Genomic DNA, 25,746 nt, shown 5'->3' on the forward strand with positions numbered 1-25,746 from the left:
ACCTAGCAGCTTCCACTTTAAAAGATCCAAGGGCCTGGAATCTGATATTCCAAAAGGTGAAGGAACTTGGAATGCAGCCAAGAATAAATTACTCTTCTAAACTGAACATTTTCTTTCAGGGAAGAAGATGGGCATTCAATGAAACAAGTGAATTCCATTTATTTTTGATGAAAAGACCAGAGCTAAACAAAAAATTTGACTTCCAAATATAGAACTCAAGAAAAGCATAAAAAGGTAAAAAGAAAAAAAACTCTTCAGAACTGTATTTCTGTTATAGGTATACATTGAGAGATTATATGTATAACCTGATTTTACTATTATAATAGAAAAAAGAAACTATAGATGGAAAGGGGATTGTAACAAAAAAAAGGGGGGGAAGTGGAGGTAAAATGAGGGCAGTTACATCTCAGGAAGAGGCAAAGAAAACATAATTGAGGGAAAGAAGGGGAGGGTGATGAATATTATATGAATCTTACTCTCATCAGATAAGGCCCTCCAAAAGAATATTAGATATATTTGGTTTCACCAAGAAACATTTCTCATCATATAGAAAATTGGCAGGGGAAAGGGGTAAAGGGAAGGGGGTAGGCTAAATAGAAGGGAAAAGAGAAATAGTAGGGGAAAGGTATAAGAAAGGGGGAGGACTGCTTAAGGCAAGTAGTGTTTATAAGTAAAATAGTGGGAAGGAGAGAAAGGGGAAAAAGAAAGAGAAAAGTATAATTTGGAGTTAATAAGATGGCAGGAAATATAGAATTAGTAGTTTTAACTGTAAATGTGAAGGGGGTAAACTCTCCCATAAAATGTAAACAGATAGCAGACTAGATTAAAAGCGAGTATCCTACAATAAGTTGTATACAAGAAGCACATTTAAAGTAGAGTGATACATACAGAATCAAAGGTAAAAGGCTAGAGCAGAATCTATTATGCTTCATGTAAAGTAAAAAAAAAAAAAACAAGGGTGGCCATTCTGATCTCAGATCAAGCAAAAGCAAAAATTAATCTAATTAAAAGAGATAAGGAAGGAAACCATCTCTTGCTAAAGGGTACAAGATAATGAAGCAATATCAATATTAAACATATATGCACCAAGTGGTATAGCATCTAAATTCCTAAAGGAGAAGTTAAGAGAGTTGTAAGAAGAAATAGACAGCAAAACTATAATAGTGGGACCTTGCTGTCTCAGAACTAGATAAATCAAACCACAAAATAAATAAAGAAGTTAAAGAGAGAAATACTAGATATGATAGATCTTTGGAGAAAACTGAATGGAGACAGAAAGGAGTATACTTTCTTCTTGGCAATTCATGGAACTTATACAAAAATTGACCATATATTAGGACATATAGACTTCAAAATCAAATATAAAAGGCAGAAATAGTAAAAGGTTTTTTTTTTTTTTTTTTTTTTTTTCAGATCATGTGCAATAAAAATTACTTAAATAAAGGGCCAGGAGAAAATAGACCAAATAGAAATTAGAAATTAAATAATCTCATCCTAAAGAATGAATGGAATCTACACCATCCACTCTAAAATAATCCATAGCATTTTTCCCAGGAAAAAAAAAGAATGAACGGGTTAAACAGCAAATCATAGATACAATCAATAATTTCAGCAAGAGAGAATGACAATAATGAGACAACATACCAAAATTTGTGGGATGTAGCCAAAGTGGTAATAAGGGGAAATATTATATCTCTAGAGACTTGCTTGCATAAAATATAGAAATAGATGAATTAAATGGGCTTGTAACTGAAAAAGCTAGAAAAATAACAAATTAAAATCCCCCAATCAAATACCAAACTTGAAATTCTAAAAATAAAAGAAGACTTCAATAAAATTGAAACTACCTAGAAAAAATAACAACAAAGTTCATATGGAAAAACAATAGGTCAAGAATTTCAAGGGAATTAATGAAAAAAAAAATCAAATGAAGGTGGCCTAGCTGTACCAGATCTAAAATTATATTATAAAGCAGCAGTTACCAAAACCATTTGGTATTGGGTAAGAAATAGATTAGTTGATCAGCGGAATAGGTTAGGTTCAAAGGACAGAACAGTCAATAACTTTAATAATCTAGTGTTTGACAAACCTGAAGAACCCAGCTTTTGGGATAAGAACTCAATGTTTGACAGAAATTGCTGGGAAAATTGGAAATTAGTATGGCATTGACCCACACTTAACACTATACACCAAGATAAGGTCAAAATGGGTTCATGATCTAGGCATAAAGAATGAGATTATAAATAAATTAGAGGAACATATGATAGTTTACCTCTTAGACCTGTGGAAGAAGAAGAAATTTATGACCAAAGAAGAACTAGAGATCATTATTTATCACAAAAAAGAAAATTTTGATTATATCAAATTGAAAAGTTTTTGTACAAACAAAAGTAATGCAGATAAGATTAGAAGTGAAGCAGTAAACTGGGAAAACATTTTTACACTCAAAGATTCTGATAAAGGCCTCATTTCCAAAATATATAGAGAATTGACTAATTTATAAGAAATCAAGCCATTCTCCAGTTGATAAATGGTCAAAGGATATGAACAGACAATTCTCAGATAAAGAAATTGAAACTGTTTCTAGTCATATGAAAAGATGCTCCAAGTCATTATTAATTAGAGAAATGCAAATTAAGACAACTCTGAGATACCACTACACACCTGTCAGATTGGCTAGAATGACAGGAAAATATAATGCAGAATGTTGGAGGGGATGTGGGAAAACAGGGACACTGATACATTGTTGGTGGAATTGTGAATACATCCAGCCATTCTGGAGAGTGATTTGGAACTATGCTCAAAAAGTTATCAAACTATGCATACCCTTTGATCCAGCAGCATTGCTACTGGGTTTGTATCCCAAACAGATCTTAAAGAAAGGAAAGGGACCTGTATGTTCAAGAATGTTTGTGGCAGTTCTCTTTGTGGGTGGCCAGAAACTGGAAACTACATGGATGCCCATCAATTGGAGATTGGCTGAATAAATTGTGGTATATGAATAATATGGAATATTATTGTTCGGTAAGAAATGACCAACAGGATGATTTCAGAAAGGCCTGGAGAGACTTACATGAACTGATGCTGAATGAAATGAGCAGGACCAGGAGATTATTATATACTTAAACAACAATACTGTATGATGATCAATTCTGATGAATGTGGCCCTCTCCAACAATGAGATGAACCAAATCAGTTCCAATAGTAACTGAACCAGCTACATTCAGTGAAAGAACTCTGGGAGATGACTATGAACCACTACATAAAATTTCCAATCCCTCTAACTTTGTCAGCCTGCATTTTGGATTTCCTTCACAGGCTAAATGTACTCTATTTCAAAGTCCAATTCTTTTTGTTCAGCAAAACAACTGTTTGGTCATGTATACATCTATTGTATTTAATTTATACTCTAACATATTTAACATGTATTGGTCAACCTGCCATCTGGGGGGGGGGGAGAAAGGGAATAATTAGAACAAAGGGTTTGGCAATTGTCAATGTTGTAAAATTACCCATGCAAATATCTGGAAAATAAAAACTAATAAAAATTTAAAAAAAGAGAACTGGTTTTTGTGTGAGTAACTTTTATTACAGACTTTTGAGGATAGTCCAGAAATTAGTGGAAGAACATGTATTTTTGATAGAGATTCTCTCCACTCCCCCATCCCTAAACTTTAACTTACTAGCTCCACCTGCATCTCATATTTTACAAGGACAATCCTGAGAGCAAGATAAGAAAACACAATTTTATTTAAAAAATTTTTAAAGATGGAATTTTGTGTTTTCTTTCATATTTACACACATATAACCTATATCAAATTCTTTCATGTCTTAGGGAAGGGGAGAGGAAAGGCATAGAAGAATGGAGCTCAAAGCTAAAAAAAAGTTTATTGTTTTTAAATTTGGTAGGGTAAATATAAAATAGGATTAAAAAATCAAATAAGAACCTTTACCTTAACATATTTTGGTGTAGAAAATACATCTGTTCTATCTGTAGTTCTTAGACAATGACTTGAACATAAGATAATTATTTGTAGAATGAATGAAGTCATTCCAAATTCAGAAATCCTCCATGGTACCTCTATTTCTTTTTAATAATCAAGTCATAATCATTGTTACTTTGTGATAATAATAAAAGTCTGTAGTGCCATTATTCATTATTCTTAATTCTGTTATAGAGACAGATAGCAATGATGGTAGAAGTGACAGTGATATTTTAGGAAAGCAAATGAAAAATGGAAGTAGTTTTCTTTTATATTCATGAGCTTAATAGAAGCTTCTCACTAGTCTGACTTTGTGATTGCCTGCTATGTTGAAATTAGGAAGGAAAGCCCAGTAATGCTATTCAGAAATCTCTACTCATCCATCCTAAAAATATTTGGCAGTATAGTTACTGATGATTTAATTGTTTTATGGTGAATAAAGTCAGGATTCCAATGGAAGATAGTTTTTATTCACTTCTGGATTTGGTGTCCAGAAGGAAGACTAATGAGAATTAAATAGGAAGAAGAAAAAGCGAGGAGGAAAAAGATAGTTAAGGAATATTGAGACAATATAATTCAGCATGGTGAAGTTTCTCCTTGAGTTACTATCTTCAGTTATTTACTTGTGCAGTCTGAAATACATAGTTTTGCATTCTCTGTTTTTGGTGGGAGAGCTGTTTAGGTAGATGATGACTATCTGAGAGTTAATCTATGCTTTTCTTCCTATCTTCTAGTTCCTCCAAAAGCCAAGAACTGATTGGGATATGGGTGTTTGACAGATACAATTGAATACAATTGAATTTTAGGAATGATTGAAGGAAGGAGTTATGGAATATGCAAGAAAATGAAAAAACTGAATGAACTTTTAGGGAAATGGAGAGGTCTCATCTCCTTTCTTTTCTGATTTTGTGTCCCACCTTCCCAGTGGTCTGTGGTTTCCCAGTTCCCACAATTTGTTCTAACAACATAGTGCTATCACATAGGTAGGATTGAATATACATTTAGAGCTTGTAGGAAACTTAGAGATTGTCTAGCCTAATGGCTTTATTTTATAGTTGAGAAAAGAGAGGTAAAAATTAGCCTTGCTCAAGATGTTATGATTCACAACTGTGGAGACTCTCAGAGAATTGACCTGCCCCCCCTTCACTTAGGCATGGTCCTTAATAGTTATTTATTTATTTTTACAAATGATAAAGATGGGATTTAAATTTAGGTTTTCTTCAGGAAGATACATGTTACAGGGACTTGGCATAGGTTTTTTGGCTGGATACAGTTTATAGTACCAAGTAATGTTGACAGAATTAAAGAAATTAAAGAAATGATATCTCTTGACTTTAGGCGTGAAATGTCTCTATCTTCCCTAATCAGTTTAAATGGTGTGCCATGGAAGTTAGAAACTTTGTTTTTATTGTTGCACATTAAAAAAAAGGTCTCTTCCCATTTTTATTTATTTTTTATTTTTTTAAAATTATTATTTTTTCAAGTTGATGTATTTCTTATGATGAAAACATGTTTTTATGTATAAATTCCAATACAGCCTAAAATAAGTTGGGATATCATTTGTTTTGTAATACATTTTGATAGTTTCCCAAATAACATCAAAAATTCCTTTATATTTTCAAGTACATGAAGATCCAAGAACTAATGGGAATTTCAGGCAGTACTGTCCCTGCACCTGATTTTCTGTTTGAAATAGTGTATTCTGGTCGAGTGGATGCCAAATTTCATGAGACCAAAGGAGAAAGGGATCTTATCTATGCATTCCATGGGAGCCGCCTGGAAAACTTCCATTCCATCCTGCATAATGGTTTACACTGCCACTTAAACAAGGTAAGGTTTTAAGGGGAATTTGAAAATATTATAGGTTAAAACCATGGCAAGATCTTCAAGGAGAGATCTTTTACTATCTTAACTAGTTCTAAAGAAAGTTGTGAAGAAAGCCAACGTTTTTTCCATTTTGGAGTTCTAGCTCCTTTTTGCTTCTACAGAGGAACCACTTGTCTTCCTCTTCTAGATTAAGAAGCTTGCTCTGCCCTTCTGTCTCTTCCCATTTTTAAACCTGCCAATACAATAAACTAATATTCCTTTTGGAACCAGAGACCTTTTTTCCTCTTTGGCTCTTGTTTCAGAATAATATGCAATTTAGACATTTGAGTAGGAAGAGGTATAAGTAGCCAAAAGCTTTTCAATAGTCTAGTTATAATACATAATAGTGTGTTTTTGAAATAAACCATTGAAAGAATGATTGGAAAATTCTGAATAAAATCTTATTCCATGTCCCTCAAAGTCCTGTGAGGGTGGGTGGAAGTAAAGCATAATCCTTCAGTAGTAGTTGGAGATTCTTTACATGATTTTTTGGGGTTAGAGATTTTCCTCATTTAGTAATAAAGGCTCAAAGAACTCTCTGGACTCTCAGATTTTGTTGCTTATCTGTTATTTACAGTACAGCAGAGTATTGGATCTTGAATAAGAAAAACCTGAGTTCAAATCCGTCCTTAGGCACTTATTATGTGTGATCCTGTGTTTCACCTTCCTCATATGTAAAATGAGAGTAAAAAATAGTACATACTTTGTAGTGTTGTTGTGAGAATCAAATGAGATGATATTTGTAAGACTTTAGTACAGTGCTTGGCATGTAGCAATGCTGTATAAATGTTTATTATCCATCTGCCAATTGAAGAAAATAGAAGCCAACAAGGGTGAGCTCCCTTTTTTATTTCTCAGACCCCTTTGATCACATCCTATTTCATGTTACTTCATTTCAGATTCTTTCTTTTTGTTTTCTTTGCTTCAATTTCTAATAAAGAGAGGTGACCCTTTTCCTTGACAAGGACAACATCTCATTTACTCCTTTTGATATCATCTCTTTGGGAACTTAAGTCCATGATCAATTCTTCTCTTTCTCATTTTCACCTTCTTACTCTTTGTACATTTCTGCTAACATGCTCCATCTACAAAAACCTTTCACCTTGCCTTGCCATTCTTTCACACTATTCTCCTATTGGTTTTTTTCCTCTTTGTAGTCAAATTACTTATAGTATTTACCTCCATTTTCTCACCTCCTGCTCACTTCTCAGTTTGATGTGAAAGGAAGCCAGAATCAAACAGTCCAGATTTACAGATAAGAAAACTGAATACTCCAGATGACTTATCAAAGATTGTCATCAATAGGAAATTTTAAACTCTTCTCATTATAGGTAGTGGGGGGGGGGAGATTTAATCAGAGGGAATCAGAAGGATTTTTTGAATCCCAAACTATTGACTTTCAGGGCTATTTCTTTTTTATACTTGTGCCAAGATTTCTATTCAGAAATTCTATCTCCTAGTTCAGGTTCTCTTCACCTATTACTTTGTCCATTGTAACAGCTTCCTAATTGGTATCCCAGGTTCCAATATTTTTTTCTTAGTTCTCCCACTTTTCCTCATTCATCAATTTGCTAAATTGATATTCCTAAAATAGTTTTTATCCTTTTACTTCACTACTCTGAAGTCTTAATGACTACTCAACTTGACATTGAAAGCTCTTAATAGTTTGACTCTCTTTCTATCTTTACATTTTTACTTCACTCCATGAGTTTTCTATTTAGGTTAATCCGACATGCTAGCTCTTTCTTTGCTTTCGCATAGTGGTCCCTTATCTGTCAGTGCATCCCTTTATTTCTACCTTTTAGAATTCTCAATTGTCTTCAAAGCCCAGTTGGTATCATGTTCCCACAAATTAAGAGTGATTTTTTTAATTCTAGAAATTATTTTATACTAACTTAGATTTAAGCATGTCAGCTGGCTCGAAATTTGGATCTGCAATATTGTTTCTTTGCATCTCCAATGTTTAATAAAAATTTTTTGAATTTAATTGAATTGGGTTAAGTTTGAAACTTTTACATTACTGTTGTACTTTTTATGATTCTGTTAATAATCTGAAGTATAAGAGAGACTGCAGGTAGAGTCAGGAAGACCTGAACTCAAATTTCTGCCTCTTGACATTTCTAACTGGTTGATTCTGGACAGAGTCACTTAATCTATCCAAATCTGTTATCTCATCTGTAAAATGCATATTATAATAGTACCATTTCATGGTGTTGATGGAAAGATCAAATGAGACAATAAATGCAAACTAAAGCTTTCCAGACTAAAGTGATATCTAAATGCTAATTTTTATTGCTGTTATTATTAAACTTAAGCAAAATGGTCATTGAATATAGATAGACTTTCAGTTTTACCATGAATTACTAAATAGAATAAGTAGAATCTAGATTACTTTATAATTTAGTATACAAAATAAAGTTGTTTCAGTGTTAAGAGAACAATAGTTCATCTGTTGATTTCTGCTCAACCGGAGATATGAAAGCTCTCCAGTTATCCATTTATCTCCAGAAAGTTATGTATTTGATATAGTTATGAAGGGTAACGATGAGCGAAGGCTGCTTAAATTCCCTGTTCTACCTTTGAGAAATGAATTTTTTGTGATTACTCCAGTCTTAGAGACTCAGTCTACAGGGAGAATTGTAACCACTAGATGGAGTATTTTCATTAGAAAAGTGGAATGGCAAGATTTGTAGATCATAGAAAGGACCCCAGACATGAAACCAATATGTTCTCTATTTGAATAAAACTTAGTTAAGCTGTGCTTTTGAGTGCCAGTGTTAGGACCAAGTCATAATTATGTGATTGGAGGGAAGGGGAACACTAAGACTGAAGGAAAGAGAAAAAAAGTGGTATATATTACAGGGTAGGGAGTGGTAGGTAATAATCCACAATCATATAGATAATACTAATCATTAATTATAATCCATCAAGATTGTATGGGCTCTGCAGTACAAATTGCTTCCCATTGACATAAGGAGTAAAAGGAATGGAAATTTTAAATAATTCTGGCCTTTAGTTCTCTCATTTGTAGGTTTATTTAATTAATAATTTTATGACCCACATTTCATCATCTTACCAAAGAAAAAAGTGAACTCTCATGAATATATACTTTTCCACCAAACATTTTCTTGTTTCATTAAAAATTTCCTAGTCACATTAAAAAAATTTTGAATTCTGAATTCTCTCACTCTTCCACCCTTCCTTTACCCATTGAGAAGGCAAAAAAAAAAATAATACCCTTTATCCATACGAAGTCATGCAAAACATTTTCATATTAGTCATATCATAAAAGAAAACACAAACAAAATAAAAGAAGAAAAATGAAGGTTAAAAAAGTATGCTTCATTCTCCATTCAGAGTTCATCAGTTCAGAGTATCATCAAATGAATTATATTTTTTCATCATGAGTCCTTTGGAATTGATTTGAATCAATGTCTATATCATAGTATCTTAGTCTTTGTGAATATATTTTTTGAAAGTGTTTGAATGGGGAAATTTATAAATTGGGCAACGTCAGAGATAATGTATATGTAATGTATTCTATCAAATAGAATCTTGGCTTTTGTCTGAATCAATTTACTAATGGACTTAACCAAAAAGATCTCCTTATAATGCTTTCTTCTGTAAGAAAATATAGTCTAGACCCTAAAGTTGTAGACTGAATTGCATATTCAGGTCTAGTAAAATCAGAAAGCATTTATTAATATGTTTTCTGCCACTTTGTACAGGGCTAGGAAGGAAGCAAGGAAATAAAGAAGAAAGAAAACAAGTACTTACTATGTGCCAGTGGCTGTGCTAAGTGCTTTACAAATTTCTTATTTGATCTTCATAATAAATCCAAGAGGTAGATGCCATTATTTTCCCAATTTACAGTTGAGGAGTCTGAGACAGACAGGATCACAAGGCTAGTTCATATTTGTAGATGGATTTGAATTCATGTCTTTCCTGGAGGAATAGCCATGGGAAAGGGAGTTGGGTTCTTCCAAATGTGAATTCCTAGGCTGAAATGGTTTTCCAGGAGGAAAAATTTTCTAGAGTCATGGAACAGAAGTTACTAGTGCAGGCTAGAGAGAAATGAAAGATTATTCAAAGATAATAACTATAAGATAATAACAATAATAATAATTCAAAAATAAAAACTCCAAAGATAGACATTTCTTCTTCCCTTAAAAAATAGCAGTTATTGATAATATTTATCTTTATTTCATATTATTTTCTATTTCTGTTCCATTCAACCTTGTGAAAATGAAAAACAATTAAACAAGAATATTGTATTACAAGGAGTGTCTTCTGGTATTTACTGTGTTGTCCTTGAAGTCCCTCACCTTTCTGCCATGAATGGGATGAGATAATTTTCATTAATAGAATTTCTCCCCTTTTACTTTTCCATTTTTTTAGAGCTTAACTGCTTTTAATGATCTCTTAATTATTCATATTTATTCTTTTTTATTGTGTACTAATATTCTGGTATATTTGTAAACCATAGTTTTTTCAGTCATTTCCTAATCTATGGGCATTAATTGGGTTTCCAGTTCTTTGCTATCACAAAAATAATAATAACTTATATTTCACTGACATTTCCAAAGATCTTTACAAGTATTTCATTTAATACTCAAAACTATCCTACGAAGTAAGTGTTAGTATCCAAGTCCAACACTCTGTCTAATGTACCTACTGAAAGACCATGTGCTGACATAAATTTTTTGGTACTTTACTGGATCTTTGGCCTCCTTGGGGTATATCTTGCCCAAAGTAAAATTTTTGGGTCAGTGAGCAGGGGAATCACTTTTTTTCCTCTCTTAATTCTAAATTGAAAACTGCTTCCCAACTCCACCAGCAGTGCTTGTCTTTCCATTGTCCTTCCATCAATGATTATTTTTATCCTTTATCTTTTTTATTTGCTTGGTGTGAGCTGAAATCTCAGGATTGTTTTAATTTGCATTTTTCTTCATAGTGATTTAAACCTTGTTTTCAGGTGATCATTTGTACTTGGTAATTTATTTTGGGGAAAAACTGTTCATGTTCTTTGAAGGCTTTTTTTTGAGAACTATGTATCTTTATCAGACTTCTCTTCAGTATTTGATATGGAAATATTTTCCTAATTTTTTATTTTACCTTTCTTTCATCATTGCTTTTGTTTGTGTAAAAACTTAATTTTTATATAGTAAAATTATCTATTTTATCTTTGTTTTGTATATCTTATTTAGTTTGTGATCTTTTATTTCCATTTGGAACTTTTTGTATTATATGGTATGAAGAACTAGTCTAAATCTAATTCCTGTCAAATTATTTTCCAGTGTTCCTAGCATCATCATCCAAAAGAGAGTCCTTCCCTCTATTTTATGCTGTTAAGTTTATCAGACACTGGAATACATCTTTATTTCTTTCTTTTCCCTTTTCTCTCTCCCCCCCATATGATTTATTCTACTTATCCACTTTTCTTATATTAAATAGTTTGTCATCACTGGTATATAATAAAAATTGAGATCTAGTAATATTTATGTAGTTTTTACTTTTTCCCTTTTTGTTTTCTAAAAATTTTGTTCTTAGCAATGAAGCTTCGTATTTTCATTTTATTTCTTTTTGTGATGTTTACACCTTTGAATTTGTTTTTTGGTGGTGTTCCTGTAATCAGCATTTCCAGAAATTTATATATTAAGAATTACGTATAGTTACATATTTCTGGTATATTTTTTCATTGTGATTTATTAAAAGTTATTCTCAACTTTAGTATTTTAATTTTGTTGAGTATTTATATTCTTTTAATCTTATTTGTTTGTTTTTTCCATTTTGCTGCATTATTTTTTCTTTTATCTTTATCCTATTCAGAAGGCTTTGGTTGGTTTTTTTTTTTTTTTATTGTCCTTACCAAAAATTTCCTTGACATTCTTACTCACTTGAGAAATCATAATGTTGTTATGATTTTCTCTGAGATCTTGAGAAGAATGCAGCATGCTTCTGAAAGGAATGTTTATAGAAATCCTGTCTCTCTTTTCCATCTTTTTCCCTCTTGTGCTAGCATAATAAATTTTAATCATCGTCTTCCCTAATTTTTCCTTAGGATTCCTTGTTTCATAGGCTTTGCAATTTTCTGAATTGATCTCATTTCCTTTTTCCCTTGTCAGATTGACAGTCTTCTGATGATCTCTCTGGTATTGGGATTCCTCCATAATTGTAATACCAGGTTAACTCCAAATATCAGCTTTAAGAACTGTGGGAACCAAGAAGTTAGACTGGAAGAGTTGGGGAGAATTGAGAGAGTAAGGGCCTCCCTGGGAAACTCTAAAGGGATTAATTGCAAAAGTTCAGTGCCTAAAATTACAGCATCCTGAGGATGGCTGATTTGTCTGTCCTCCCAAGAAGCAGGGGAGGGTATGGCTGGAAGAGGGGGACTACCCCGAATAACAGGTCAGGTAGGTGGTCTTTAGTTAAATTTTTATGGCAAATTCTTGCACTTTCTATTATTGATAAATTTCCTGAATTTCAGGTCACTTAAAAAAACATGCCACTTGATGTCATGGGAGTAGATTTTCTTAGAGATCTATCTCTGTTGCTGATTCCTTAAACCCATTTGGCTTGAATTTTAATCCGGGTTTTACCACTGATTTGGTGATATTTTAGCTTTCTGTCTCTGATTTCTTTTCTTTTTTTTTTTTCTTTTTCTTTTTTTAAATTTAAAACTCTAGGGGTTAAAGTATCATTTATTACCTCTATCTCTAGGCTCCTGCTGAGTACTTTTTTATTTATGAAATTGTCTTGTAATTGAAACTAGTTGGGGGCAGCGAGGTGGCGCAGTGGATAGAGCACCAGCCCTGAATTCAGGAGGACCCGAGTTCAAATCTGGTCTCAGACACACAACACTTCTAGCTGTGTGACCCTGGGCAAGTCAGTTAACCCCAGCCTCAGAAAAAGAACAAGAAAAAATAAAAAAAAGAAACTAGTTAAGCTAGTGTAGAAACTTAAGGTATTACAAAAGTAGATATGCTGAATTATGATATTCTGAGAATTGTGTCATCATGTTTTTTTGTTAAGAGCAGGCTCTTGGAGCAGCTAAGTGGCACAGTGGATAGAGTACCATGTTAAGAGGATCTGTGTTCAAATCTGGTCTCAGATACAATACTTCCTAATTCTGTGACCCTGGGCAAGTCCCTTAACCCCTTGCCTCAACAAAGAAATAAGAAAGTGTAGGCTCTTGGGGTATATATATTCAATAAAAAAAAACAAAACTATTTTTGTAGTTCCCTACTATGGCAGAATACAAAAATAGCAAAAATAAGGTGACTTCAAAGAAATTAGATTTAAGATCGGTATATTTTATATTAAGCTTTTAGCAAAAATATATTAAATAACAGATAGTGCCCTGCTCCTCAAGCTGTTTACCATTTAATAAGAAGTCATATCATAAGCAAGCATATAATTTGTATTAATAGATTGCAGACATATTGAATATATAACACTTATAAAATAAATGTAATTATGCACATATTTCCCTCAATATATTATCATTAATAAGTGATGGGATAATGAGCATTATGATGTGGCTTTCACTTCATTCAATAAAAATTTATTAAGTGCTTCCTATATGCTAGGTACTATATATATATACTAATCAGAAAGAATGCAAAAAGTGGTAAAAGACAGTTCCTGGCCTCTGGGAGCTTACAAGGTGGGAGACAACAAGCAAACTAATATATACAAAGCAAACTATGTACAGGACAAATCAGAAGTAATCAAAAGAGGTAAAGAGGTGGAATTAAGAGGTGTTAGAGAAAGCTTCTTGGAAAGGGTGAGATTTTAGTTATGACTTGAAGGAAGCCAGGGACGACAGTAGAGCAGAGGAGGAAAGAGTGTTTCAAGCTTAAGAGACAGCTAGAAAAAATGCTTAGATCTGAGAGGTAGAGTTTCATTCATTGAAGTTGCTCCAGATTTTTATAAATATAAAAATCTGTGATTTCATTAGAATAAAGAACACCAGTATAATGTCCAGGTTAGCTCTCTGGAGGGTATTAGGATGGGCCTTGATCTTTAGGAGAAGTGATGAAGACTGGTCAAAGATGGAGTCTGGAGCTTGAAGTCTTCTTTGTGTCTGTGGCTAAGAGTCTTCTGTGTCTCACACTCCCTTACATGTCTCAGTATGATTACATCATTATAGCACACTGAGCATGTGCCAACTGTTAGGAGAGTCATTATATCACCATATCACATTAAGTATATGTTTAGAAAACCATTATCTTACACTGAGTAGGTGCTTAACTATAAGCATGTTGCTATCCTTGATTCAAGTACACCTTTTCGGAGTTCTGGCCCTCTACACACCAGGTGAGGATTTTCTTCTACCGTGGCAAAGTCAGAGCCTTCTTTGCAGGTTACATTCTTATTGGGGCACTGGGAGGTTGTCACTTGTTACACTCATAATATATATACATGAACAATAAGAATAAAATCCTATCCACTATACTGTGCTGCCATTTTGCTTTCTATTATGAAATTAATTTCTTGACATTCTGATTCTGCAGGTAATCTCTATCTAATATCCTTTCTTTAAAATTCATTAAGCAAAAAGTCATTGAAAAAGTGTTGTAGAGGAGAGATGAAACAGGATTTCTCCATTCTTCAGAACTACTGTGATTTTGGTTATAATGTATTAAGGATGTTATTGTGAAACACCATTTTTTTTTTGGCCACATTACTTAGGCTGTGCTCTTTCCATGTAAGAATAAAGATCCACTAAATGGAACATTTTTAGTTAGGTTTCTTTTTTCCTTTAGTAATTAACAATTTGGTGGCCAATTGGTTGTGTTCCTATTTCTTGGTTAATTTTTTTTGTGATACTAGAGAACACTTGTGTGTGTTCATTTATTCCTAGCCACACATTATTCAACATTTTCATTTTGTTTCTTAGAAGGGATCTTAATTACATAGGATATTAATTTTCTTGATCAATTACTGATTGAGCACTATTAGAATAACAACAAATCATTGACTTCCTAGATCTTTAATAAAGAAATTCATTGGCAAATCCTGTAAAAACCAGAATGAGAAAAAAATGTTTCTATAATCTGTAAACCCATTGGTCTTTCCTAGACTTGACCTAAACTCTCAGGATTATTTAGAGACATTACCCCAATGTTCTAAATAGCAGCTGGTGACTCTCATTGCTTCATGCTTTCAGACAACTTTGCCAAAATTCCTGGGAAATTTGGGAGAACATGATTGGTGGAGATATCCTTATCAAGTTGGTAAATTGAAGAAAAGGTAGCAAAAACAAATTTCATTTCAAAAAATGTTTAACTATTAAATATCTTTTATACATGTGTTCTGCATTTTCATTTTCATAGAATATTTAATTATAATGTGTAATTCTTTTGCCTCCTTAAATATAAAATCTCTGTAGGCCAAGGTATCTTTTATGTTTGCTAAATATCACTACCTGGATATAAACTTGAACCATCCCAAACCAACTCTTTATCTTTCTAGCATCCTTGTTTCTTTCAAATACACCAATTTTTGCAATCACCTGTGTTCTTATCCAAGAGTCAATTCACACTCCTGTATCTGATTACTTGTCAAGTTTTATTGATTTGACCTGGCCAACATCCCTGACATCTTTCCCTTTTTATATATGTATTACAACCACCCTGGGGTAAAGGCCAGTGTTACCATCATATGTATTATTTATGGTGGTCTTACTGTTCTTACATTTTTAGTAGCTTCACTACTTTCCAATTGATTCTCTGTTTTAGGTGCCAGATTGATATTCATAAAGCACACATAAATCTTTTTCTTTCTTTCTTTCTTTTTTTTTTTCCCCTGAGGCTGGGGTTAAGTGACTTGCCCAGGGTCACACAGCTAGGAAGTGTTAAGTGTCTGAGACCGGATTTGAACTCGGGTCCTCCTGAATTCAAGGCTAGAAGCACACACAAATCTTACCCTATTAAAAGCCCCAAAATTTTCGTGGCTCTTTATTACCTCCAAGACAATATAAATTCACTCCTCTGTCTGTAAAGGCCCTCTACAGTTATGCTCCAGACCAATTATACATCATTCCTCTCCATGTACTTTTTGCTCCAGGCAAACATGTTTACTTACTTGTCTTTCTTACATGAGCCATAGGATGTAGCTAAAAGAATACTCACTGGTTCTTGGAATCAGAGGAATTGATTTGATAGAACTTGGGCAGATCACTAGCCCTTAGTTTATTTCGTCTAAAAAATGAAGGAGCTGGATTTTGATGGCCTTTGAGGTCCCTTTTCAGCTCTAACTCTATGAGTCTTCTCTCTCTATGCTTTTACAGAATTCTATGCCTGGAACTCTCAACTACTTCTCTTTTGTTTCAGAAAAAAAAACAAAAGAAGGCTCGTTTGGCTCCAATGTCTTAGCAGCTCCTCTCCTTTCATCAATTTTACTAATATCCAACATGTATTTAACTTTCAAAATGCTCTATTATCCCAATAGTCTTTAACAAATATTTGCCGGTTGACCCCCTTATAGACAATAAAACACACACACACACACACACACACACACACACACACACACATGCATGCATATTAAGTAAATTTTAGAGCATCTGAACTGGAAAGTAAACCTTATAAATTTGAAAACAAGAATTGACTATTTCTAAAATATAGTCTTGTGAGTTCTTTAAAAGATTTACTTAGACAATTTAAAACAAAATAAGAAGGTGGTGAAAAGATGTTAATTTTTCTTCATCTCCCCCTTTTTCTACCCAAACAAATTACAAGTTAGGTTAGAAGGTTTTTCACATGACCCATGTGTACTGTTTCCCTGACCCCTATGGTTATATGCACTCAGTCCAGAACACAACTGATAGGTCAAAGGGATTGTGTCTGGACTAGCATGCCAGACATTGAAGTATTCATTAGCTTTGTGCTTTCAAAAAAATGGTGTTTGTGCAGATTTAGTTGGGGATTTTGAAATCCATGCAGGGTTCCCCCACTTGCTGTGCAGTTTCAGAATTCAGGGTTGTCAGCAAGAACAAAGAAAAATGCCGTTTCCTCTTTCATCTATGTGCCACATTGCAGTAACATTCCCTGAAAATAGCACAGATTTTCTGGGAAAGGGCATGACAGAGACCTTTTCTCACTCTTACCCCTCCTCTCTATTTCATGTTTGCTTCTTACAAATTGGTCATGTGCTTGTCCAAGTCTAGCTTATGAACCGTGCAGGATATTTGTGGAGTTTTGTTTTTTAAGTTCTACACTGTGCACGTGATGCAGTATTTAATTAGGAATGAGAGCCGAGTTCAGTCACACATACTTCTTGTGGTGTTTATCTTGGAACCCACAAGTGGGAGGGTAGCACTTGGGCATTTTCTCCATCTGGACATTGTTCATGGGCCTCTTGTGACTTGTGACTTCTTTGTGGGGGTAGAATCCAAAGTCTAATACTAAAAATAATGCAGAGTTAGGATGACATTTGAATAAAAACCCTTGGGAATAGCTTCATAGTCTCAGCAGAGTTTGAGTTTGAGATGATGAAACTCTCCTGGTCTTGTGGTTCTCTTTTGCTTTGAACAGATTATAACGATACCATACATCGTGATTTAGCCAAAGGATTGTCAGGTCTTTTTAAATAAGGAAAAAAATACAGTAGATTTTATTTTATTTTAAATGCTATGTCTTGAATGCCCATATTTTTCATGGGGTGTGATTGATGAAGTGAATCTTTTCCCCAGTCCCGTACTCTCCTCTGACCTTCTACTTCTGGACTTTGAAGCTCTAGAAATTTTTATGTCTGAGACTTGATAGGTGTATTTACCCTCCTGCCATTCACTCCTCTCATCTGAATTAAAATCACAATTGACCTTGAGAAGCAAGTCTGAATAATGTAATAGTCCTATGACACATTAGCCAGTAGTGCCTTTGTAAAGATTCATGCATGGTAGAGCATAGCAAGTACAGCCAGCCTTCTAAAATTCTCTATCCTTTTTACCTAGTTCTTCTATATTGGGAGAATCCTTCCCAAAAGAATGTCCGTGACATGCTGCTGTGATGGGACAAAGTTTGCAGATGGACCCTGTTACTCCTTGGTGTTGATCTTGTTTTCTCTGATTTCCTCATCTCATCTTTTATGCATTTGCTTAGAGCTGAGTGAGAAAAGGAAAGGAAAGCATTGAACAGATTAACACTTGAATAAGAGAAAGAATGATTATCCTTGTTCAGGGTGAGGAACCACTTTGGGGAAAGAGCTGTTTGCCTTTTTTTTTTTTTTTTTTTTTAACTGTAATAGAAGGAGGGAGAGATTAATAAAAATAGTAGGATCTGCTCGTTATAATTCACTTGGAATTTCTAAAGGCTTTTGATAAGGTCTCTCATAAGAGATTATTAAGGAAAATAAATAACTTGAGGGTAAAGGCCAAAACCTTGTTGAGGATTAAGAACCAATTGAGTGTAAAGAAAGTTTTCATCGCCTGGGTCAACTCCAGGAAAGAGATGTTTCTTTCCTCCTTCCAATCCTTATTTCTCTGTCTTTGTTTCTCTGTCTGTCTGTCTTTCTCATCTTTATTTTTTTTTCCTTTTGAAATACAACTTTTAGTTTAAAAAAATTCCACCAAAGCTTAAATCAACTTTTTAAAAAATAAACTCTGGTCTGGGAATGAAATATTGAAATAGCTTCCCAATGGTTCCTTTCAGCTCTTTACACGTTATCTGTAGGAATGCTTCCCAGGTTGATCCCAGGCATCCCTCATTGATAATGAAATCATTCTTTTTAAAAAGTTCTTTTTAAACTTTTTAAAAGTTCCTTTTGCTTAGGTACTTGTAATAGTTTGGCATATTTGAAGGTATTTACTAGAGAATTTGTTGAAGAAGAAGGGTAAATCGTTGAAGAGATGTGGTAATGGATTGAGCAAAAGTAATAGATATATGAAGCTCCCAGAATCCTAGTAGAAAGAAACTAAGAATGAATACAAATATACTTTTTTTTTTTTTAAATTGAAGCAAAAATCCATAAAGGCTTTTTGTTATACTGAAAAGGAAAAGGAATGAGAAAATAGAATCAAGACTAAAAGGGAATATTACTGATTTTATTTTTAAATAAAACAAATCTAATGTTAAAGGAAACTTATAACTAAGATGATTCTCAGTTTTCATAGATAATATTTACTTGCAATATAAACATTACCACATACCTTTTTTTTTTCCTTAGTGAGATATTGGTGTGTGTGGAAGAGGTGTTGGATCTATGATTTTACTGACAGAGAGTTCCTAATGATGAAATTCCCTTTCCCATTATAGGTCTGAATAAATCCAGGGAATTGCCTGGGGACAGTTAGAGATGAAGTGTCTTGTAGAAAGTTATAGAACAGATGTGTCAGAATAAGACTTAAACCCAGATCTTCTATACTCTGAGGTCTACTCTTCTTTGACTATGCCATACTGCATCCCATCTAATTATCGTATCTAAACATGCATGATTTGCTTAAATCATCACATTTGAGGTAGTAGAATAGTGCAGTGGATAGAGCACAGAAATTGGAATCAAGAAGGCCAATGTGATTCTAGGCAAGCCATTTACAATCTCTGTTTCTCAGTTAGCTCCTCTGAAAAAAAGGGGATAATAATAGCATCTATCTCACGAGGTCTTTTTTGAAGATCAAATGATTTAACATGTAAACCACTTTGTAAAACTTAAAAATGCTATATACATGTTAAGTATTATTATTTTCATTCACCTTGCTATATCCATTGTTAGCCTCTCCAATGGAAGTTATTCTGAGAGGAGATTTTGGTGTGATTTTTTCAGTCATTTCCAATTATCTCTAATTCTTTGTGACTCCATTTGGGGTTCTCTTGGCAAAGATACAGGTTTACCATTTACTTTTCCAGCTTCTTCTACAAAAGTGGAAGTTGAAGCAAATAGTTTTAATTAACTTGCCTAGGATCACACAGCTAGCTTGTGTCAGGTCAGATTTGAACTCGGAAAGGTGAGTCTTCTTCACTACAGGCTCAGTGCTCTATCCACTTTTTTTGGTTTTGGAGATAGATTCCAGTTCTTTGTCAGTAAACAAGTTCCAGACGGTGGGCTAAGTTTTAGGAATAAAAATGCAAGAAAGGGAAGACAATCCCTGTCCTCCAAGAGTTTAATTCCAATTAGGGAAGACAGTGGTCAGTCACATAAAAGGAAACTAAAAAGATTATGTGTGTGTGCAGTGACATGGAAGAGTAATATGGAGCTCAGCCTAATGAGACTTTGACACTAAGATAGTTTGTGATGTACACATGAACCTCATCTGTAAAGTAAAGTATTAGACTAGATGGAGTGGAATAGAAATGCATTTACTAAGCTCTTATTGTATGTCACAAGCACAGTGCTGAACAAGAAGATACCTGGATAGTCCCCAGGACTCAAGGATCCTGTATTCTAATTAAACAACATCTATGACGATGAGGTGTTAGGACAGATGAAAAGGTCTAGTGAATTTCATGCAGTAGTGATTGGGTAGATGTTGAGGAAGGTCGAGTTAGAGGAGTCTGGGTTATCTCAGGTAGGGATGATCAGCATCTAGCAGGGAAAAGTCTCATTAGGATAAAAGGAAGGTTCTACTTTTCAGAAATTACTTGTATTGGGCTAATGGCCTTTGGTTGGCATTTCCTTTCAGCTATAGGTGTACAATTTTTGCAGGTAGGTGTCCTAATGGATAGTATTTGGGCTTCAAATTCCAGAAATCCCAAATCTACCTCAGACATTTAGTATTTGGATGACCTGGAAAAATCACTTAACTCTTTGTCTGTTTTTTGTCTTGTCTCTTTCATGTTCATGAACTTTGAAATTCCATTGTCAGAGATCTCTGTTATTCATTCTATCTTCCTTTCTGCTTTGCAACCCCAAATCCTGTTCTTCACCTTCATGTGACTTCCAATCCCGAGTCCTGATTCCTTTCCCATTTTGTTATCCCTGCTGCACTCTCTTCCTTTCCCCATCTTAGTCTTTTGTGAACCATTTAACCCTTCTTTCAAACTCTTTGCCTCCTTTTATTGTTTTGACGATCTTTTGTGTTACTTCTACCACCTATTGCTTTTATTCCCACTTGCTGCTAGAAAAAAATCATGAGACTGTGCTGAGTGAATTCACTACAAATTTATGTTACATGATCTCAACCAAGTTCTCACCATGATAAGGCAATCTTTTTGCACACTTTCCTACTTCCCACAGTGGGTTTTCCCACTTACCTCTCTCTCAACTACCAATTGTTTCCCTCCAGATTACAAACTCTTATTTGACCTCTGTATTCACAGTAGTATGGCCTCATATCTCTATAACCATTCCTCAATAAATTCCATGAATTTGGAACAGCTGCCTTTACTTCATTTCCTTTCAGTCTTTTCTTAACTTTGTAGTCCTGCTCCCAACCTCATTATTCACTCAAAAGTGCTTTCTCCAAAGTTATCAGTGATTTCTTAATTGTCAAATTGAATGGTATTTTCTGAAATTCTCATGCTTGACTTCTCTTCAGGAGATGAGCGTGGGATCAGTCTAGCAGGGAAAAGACCTATAGGGGAATTTCAGAATTTTTCAGAAATTACTTTGAAGAGATACTTTGACATTGCCAATCATTTTTTTTTCTATTTTATTCTTTTTGTAATACAATTTTATCCCAGTTTTTCTTCTACCTGGTAAAGTCCTTCTCAGTCTCCTTCATAAGTCTTTATGCAGGTCATGTTCTGCTAACTGTGGGTAAGACTGATGGGGGTGAACTCTGAAATGGTATCCCCATTAATTTGTAAGATAATCACTCTGAAACTGTGTCCCCTTTGATCTGTAAAAGAAGTGCGATTCAGGGTCTCCCAGAGAGAGTCTGGGAGGGGGCATAATTTCCAGACTGGCCTTTTTCTAAGATAAGCAGCATCATTCAACTGGAGATTTTGGGCAAACCATCCCCCATTGGTCTTTTGGGTAGCTGGATCCCCATTCAGGAAATTCCAAATTATGGGAAGAGCCTTCAAAGTAATTTCATTCAGTTGGGAGATCTTGGTTTGATAATTAGCTCAAACTGCCCCCAGCTTCAAGATTTGCTCATAAAATAGGTTTCTGTTAACACATTCTTTGCAAATCTCCTATTAAGAGACTTGTCTGCTAAGAGAGAGCTTCTTAGTGAAAAACAAACCTTCCTTTTTGCCACTGATTTTGGGGTTCCCAAATTCTTTTGCATTCGGACCTGCATCTCTGAGCAGACCACATCAAGAGCAGTATTCTTTCATGGGCCCTCTTTTCTTTTCTTTTCTTTTTCCTACTGTTTCACTTGTTTATCTCAAGTCCTCATGGAGTTAATATTCATTTCTGTGCTGATGATTGCTACATCTGCTTTAATAGCCCAAAGCTCTCACCTTATTTCCATTCTCAAATCTCCAACTACCATTGTTCCAGTGATTCTTCTCTGTTTAAAAATTATCAGATCTACTTGTCCAGCCCTATTCCTGATCTGTAGTTTTGGATTTCCAAGGGCATTTTTGGACATCTCAAGCTGGATGTCCTATAGACATTTTAAACTCAGCATTTCTAAAACTGAATTCTTTAACTGGTGAAAGATAATAGCCTAGTCTCATAATGTTATTATTGTCAAGGATACTACTATCCTCCCAGTCTTCCAGGCTTAAAACCTAGGTTTCATCCTTAATTCTTCACTTTCATCCCAAGTATTCAATCAAGGTCCAAGTCCTTTCATTTCTACCTTTGAAAATCATTCACCTTTGACATCAGTCAGTCAATAAACATTTATTAAGCATTTACCATGTGCTAGGCACTAAGCACTCGGGATACAAAAAGAAGCAAAAAACATTCCCTCCCTTTAGGGAGTTGACAGTCCACTGGGTGAGATACTTGGTGATAAATCTGGGGGACTGGAAGAATGATGTCCCTTTTACAACAAAAGAGAAGTTTGTGAAGGAGAAAGATGATGAATTCTCTTTTGGGCATGTTGAATTTAAGATATCTCCTGGACATCCAGTTTGAGATACTAGGAGACCAAAGATTAGCATGCCAACAGTTAGGGGTGTTATAGAGAAAATAGTTAAACCTAGCAAAGTAGATAAGATCACCAAGTGAAGCACTGAGGAGGGGGATGAGAAGAGGGCCCAGATAGAAACCTGAGGCGCAACTTAAAGTTATAGTATTTGGCCTGAAGGAGGGTCCAGGTTGTGAAGTAATAGGAGATAAAAAAAGGTAAAAGAATCCAGAGAGAATGGTGTCCCTCTTATCAAGGTAAAGAGGACAAATGACAGTATCAGAGGCTTTAAGAATAATCAAAAAGAATGGAAATTGAGAAAAAAGCTGCTATGCCTCAACAGTCATATGAGCCTGCTGTGATCTCTCTGTATCAATTTTCTCCTCACACCAGCACACAGTTACCAAAATCTTCCTTAAGTATAGGGCTGACCCTGTCACCAGCTTCTTCCATAAGCATCAGTGGCTTCCTATCATCTCTAACTTCAAATATAAACCCTCTTCTAATCCCTTCACAACCTGCCCACTTTTTACATTTTTAAGTCTTTTTTTAAACACTTCACTCTCTCCCTTCCATGTACACTGTGATCTGATAACATTGTTCTTCTTGCTGCTCCTCAGACAAGCTGCCCCATCTCCTAATGGTCATTTTCACTGGCTCTGCCCCCTGTACTGAAATTTCCTCCCTCCTTATTTCTACCTCTTGCCTTTAATTTCTTACAAGTCTCAGATAAAATCCCATCTTTTATAAGAACCTTTTTCTGATCCCCTTTAATTTAATTTTAGTGTTTTGCCCCCCCTTCCCAATGATTATCTCTGTATGTAGCTTGTTTATACATAGCCATTTTATATATATATTTTTTGTTTTGTTTTGTTTTACCCATTAGATTGTGAATTCCTTGAGAACAAAAACTCTTTTCTTTTCTTTTTTTCTTAATTTTTTTTCTATCCCAGGGCTTAATACTATGCCTGGTAGATAATAGAAGCTTAAAAAAAAGGTTCATTGGCTTCCTGACTAAACCTAACATTTCCAAAACATATTTTATCATATTGTACTACAAATCTCCTCTTCCTAACTTCACTATTATTGTTGAAAATACCGTGATCTGTGATTATGAGCTCCTGGAAAAAGGATTGTCATTTTGTTTTTCTTTGTATCTCAGAGCTTAGTATAATGTATAGAAAATAATACATGCTTCTTGAATGAATAATTGAATGAATAAATCAATTAATAAGTGGTCACTTTGTATAGAGCACATAGTGAAGTATGGTATAAGGATCCCCAACGATAAACAATTACAAACCAAGTTAGCTCCCTGTAATTTTAGTACTAACAACTATACTGAAGAATTGTTTGAATTTTATTAGTTCTTAAAATTTGGAATTTAAGAGATTAACCACAGTTTTACTCTTCCCCCCTCCCCCCTGGGGGTTTTATTGTGACTTTTTAATGTAATCTATAGGGGAAGGCACTTGAAAAGACATAAGGGACCCAGAGGCATTTCTGGAATTAGAGAAATGAGTCTGTATAGTAATTACATTCAATTCCATTATCTAAGCATAGGTTAAAATGCTGTATAAGTTTAGAAAGTTTACATTCTCATCCCTAAACTGAATTATAATTCTTTTTCCCTGAAGCTTTTTATGAGATACCCGTGAAAAGTGTAGTTTTCATGTCTCAGGTACATTGCCTCAATTGAAATACCTGTGTATACATGTACTAGACCTGAGAAATCTCTAGCTTTTTCTTACCTTGTGTCTTACCCCCATAACAGGAGTATAGGGTCAGGCCCCAACATCAGTACCTGCAAAGTTTACTGCTGAGAATAGGAAGGCTGGTACATTGGCACTTCAGTAGTAAATGTTTAGGCCTAATATTATGTTCTTTCCTAGCATAGGGAAGAAGAGCTCAGGGACCCAGGAATCGAAGTTGCTTCATATCAGCATAGGATGTAACAGTTAACCTTGGTAGTATCACAGACTTCGCAGCAGTCTGAGGTGGGGTTGGTGTCAATAAGCCCAGATGATGGCCTTGGGAATACTTTCAGTGAGTACAGACATGGCACTTCAGGGTAGCAGTGAGCAGTGGTCTGGGACAGAAGCCCCAACTGCATCATATGGCACTGGGCAGAAAAGTGGGTCAGAAAGCAGTGCAATGGCAGCAGGAGCTGAGAATGAATTACTCCAGTGGCATCAGATGATGGATCTGTTCCCATAAACAGTGGAAGCCCAGTCATAGAAAAGTAGGCATTTGATTATGCCTGTTAGGTAAAAGTAGATCTCACTGTAGCCCTTTGATTATCATAAAGTAAAACTGATTGACTGCAAAATTATGGGAGGGAGTACCAGAGAGGGAGAGAGGGAGTACCAGAGCCACCTCGACCCTTGATGCACAATAAGTTTTCCGCCATGTTGTAGAAATGTTCTTGTTTGAACAAGGAGCAATGATTTGTGATCAGGGGAATGAGTGTAAGCCTAGGGTCATAGCCAATGGCTACATGAACAGGGATGCCTGAACAGGGCCTCTCATCTGTGAGTGAGCTGCTGAATTGCTGGATTGGCTCTCCTCCCATTGGCAGAAGATGAGCTGCTTCTCTGAATGGTGATTGGGAATTGTCTACTGTTCACGTGCTGACCATGCTTATAAAAATGTATAACAACAAGGCTGTGCAGCATAATAATCTGGAACTCTTTTCACACTCTGTGAGTCTCCTGCCTCATTCCTCTCGCCTCTGAGATCAAAGGACTCATATGCCATGCTCCTAAAAGATGGCCACAGTAACTGGTCCCTGAGAATAGAGAAAGGGACATAGAAGGGTGTCAGAGTGACCACTTCACGGTCAAGCACTGCTACATAGTCGCGCCAACCTCTATGAGGACTCTAGAGGGAGAGCCCACCAAACTACACTGTTTCTAGACCAGGCAGAGAGTG

At 34.9% G+C, this 25,746-nt stretch overlaps 1 protein-coding gene and 1 long non-coding RNA gene across 2 annotated transcripts in view; both read left to right on the plus strand.

The window, feature by feature from the left end:
• RAD51B (RAD51 paralog B) overlaps nucleotides 1-25,746 on the plus strand; it is a 784,849-nt gene that overhangs the window by 85,251 nt on the left and 673,852 nt on the right. The window lies entirely within an intron of this gene.
• The window catches only part of LOC141553487 (uncharacterized), a 29,274-nt gene continuing 9,138 nt past the window's right edge, over nucleotides 5,611-25,746 (plus strand). The window contains exon 1 of the long non-coding RNA XR_012485474.1: nucleotides 5,611-5,813. This is a non-coding gene — a long non-coding RNA (uncharacterized LOC141553487). The remainder of the gene's footprint in view (nucleotides 5,814-25,746) is intronic.

The sequence above is a fragment of the Sminthopsis crassicaudata genome, chromosome 2 (genome assembly GCF_048593235.1).
Source record: "Sminthopsis crassicaudata isolate SCR6 chromosome 2, ASM4859323v1, whole genome shotgun sequence".
NCBI lineage: Eukaryota > Metazoa > Chordata > Mammalia > Dasyuromorphia > Dasyuridae > Sminthopsis > Sminthopsis crassicaudata.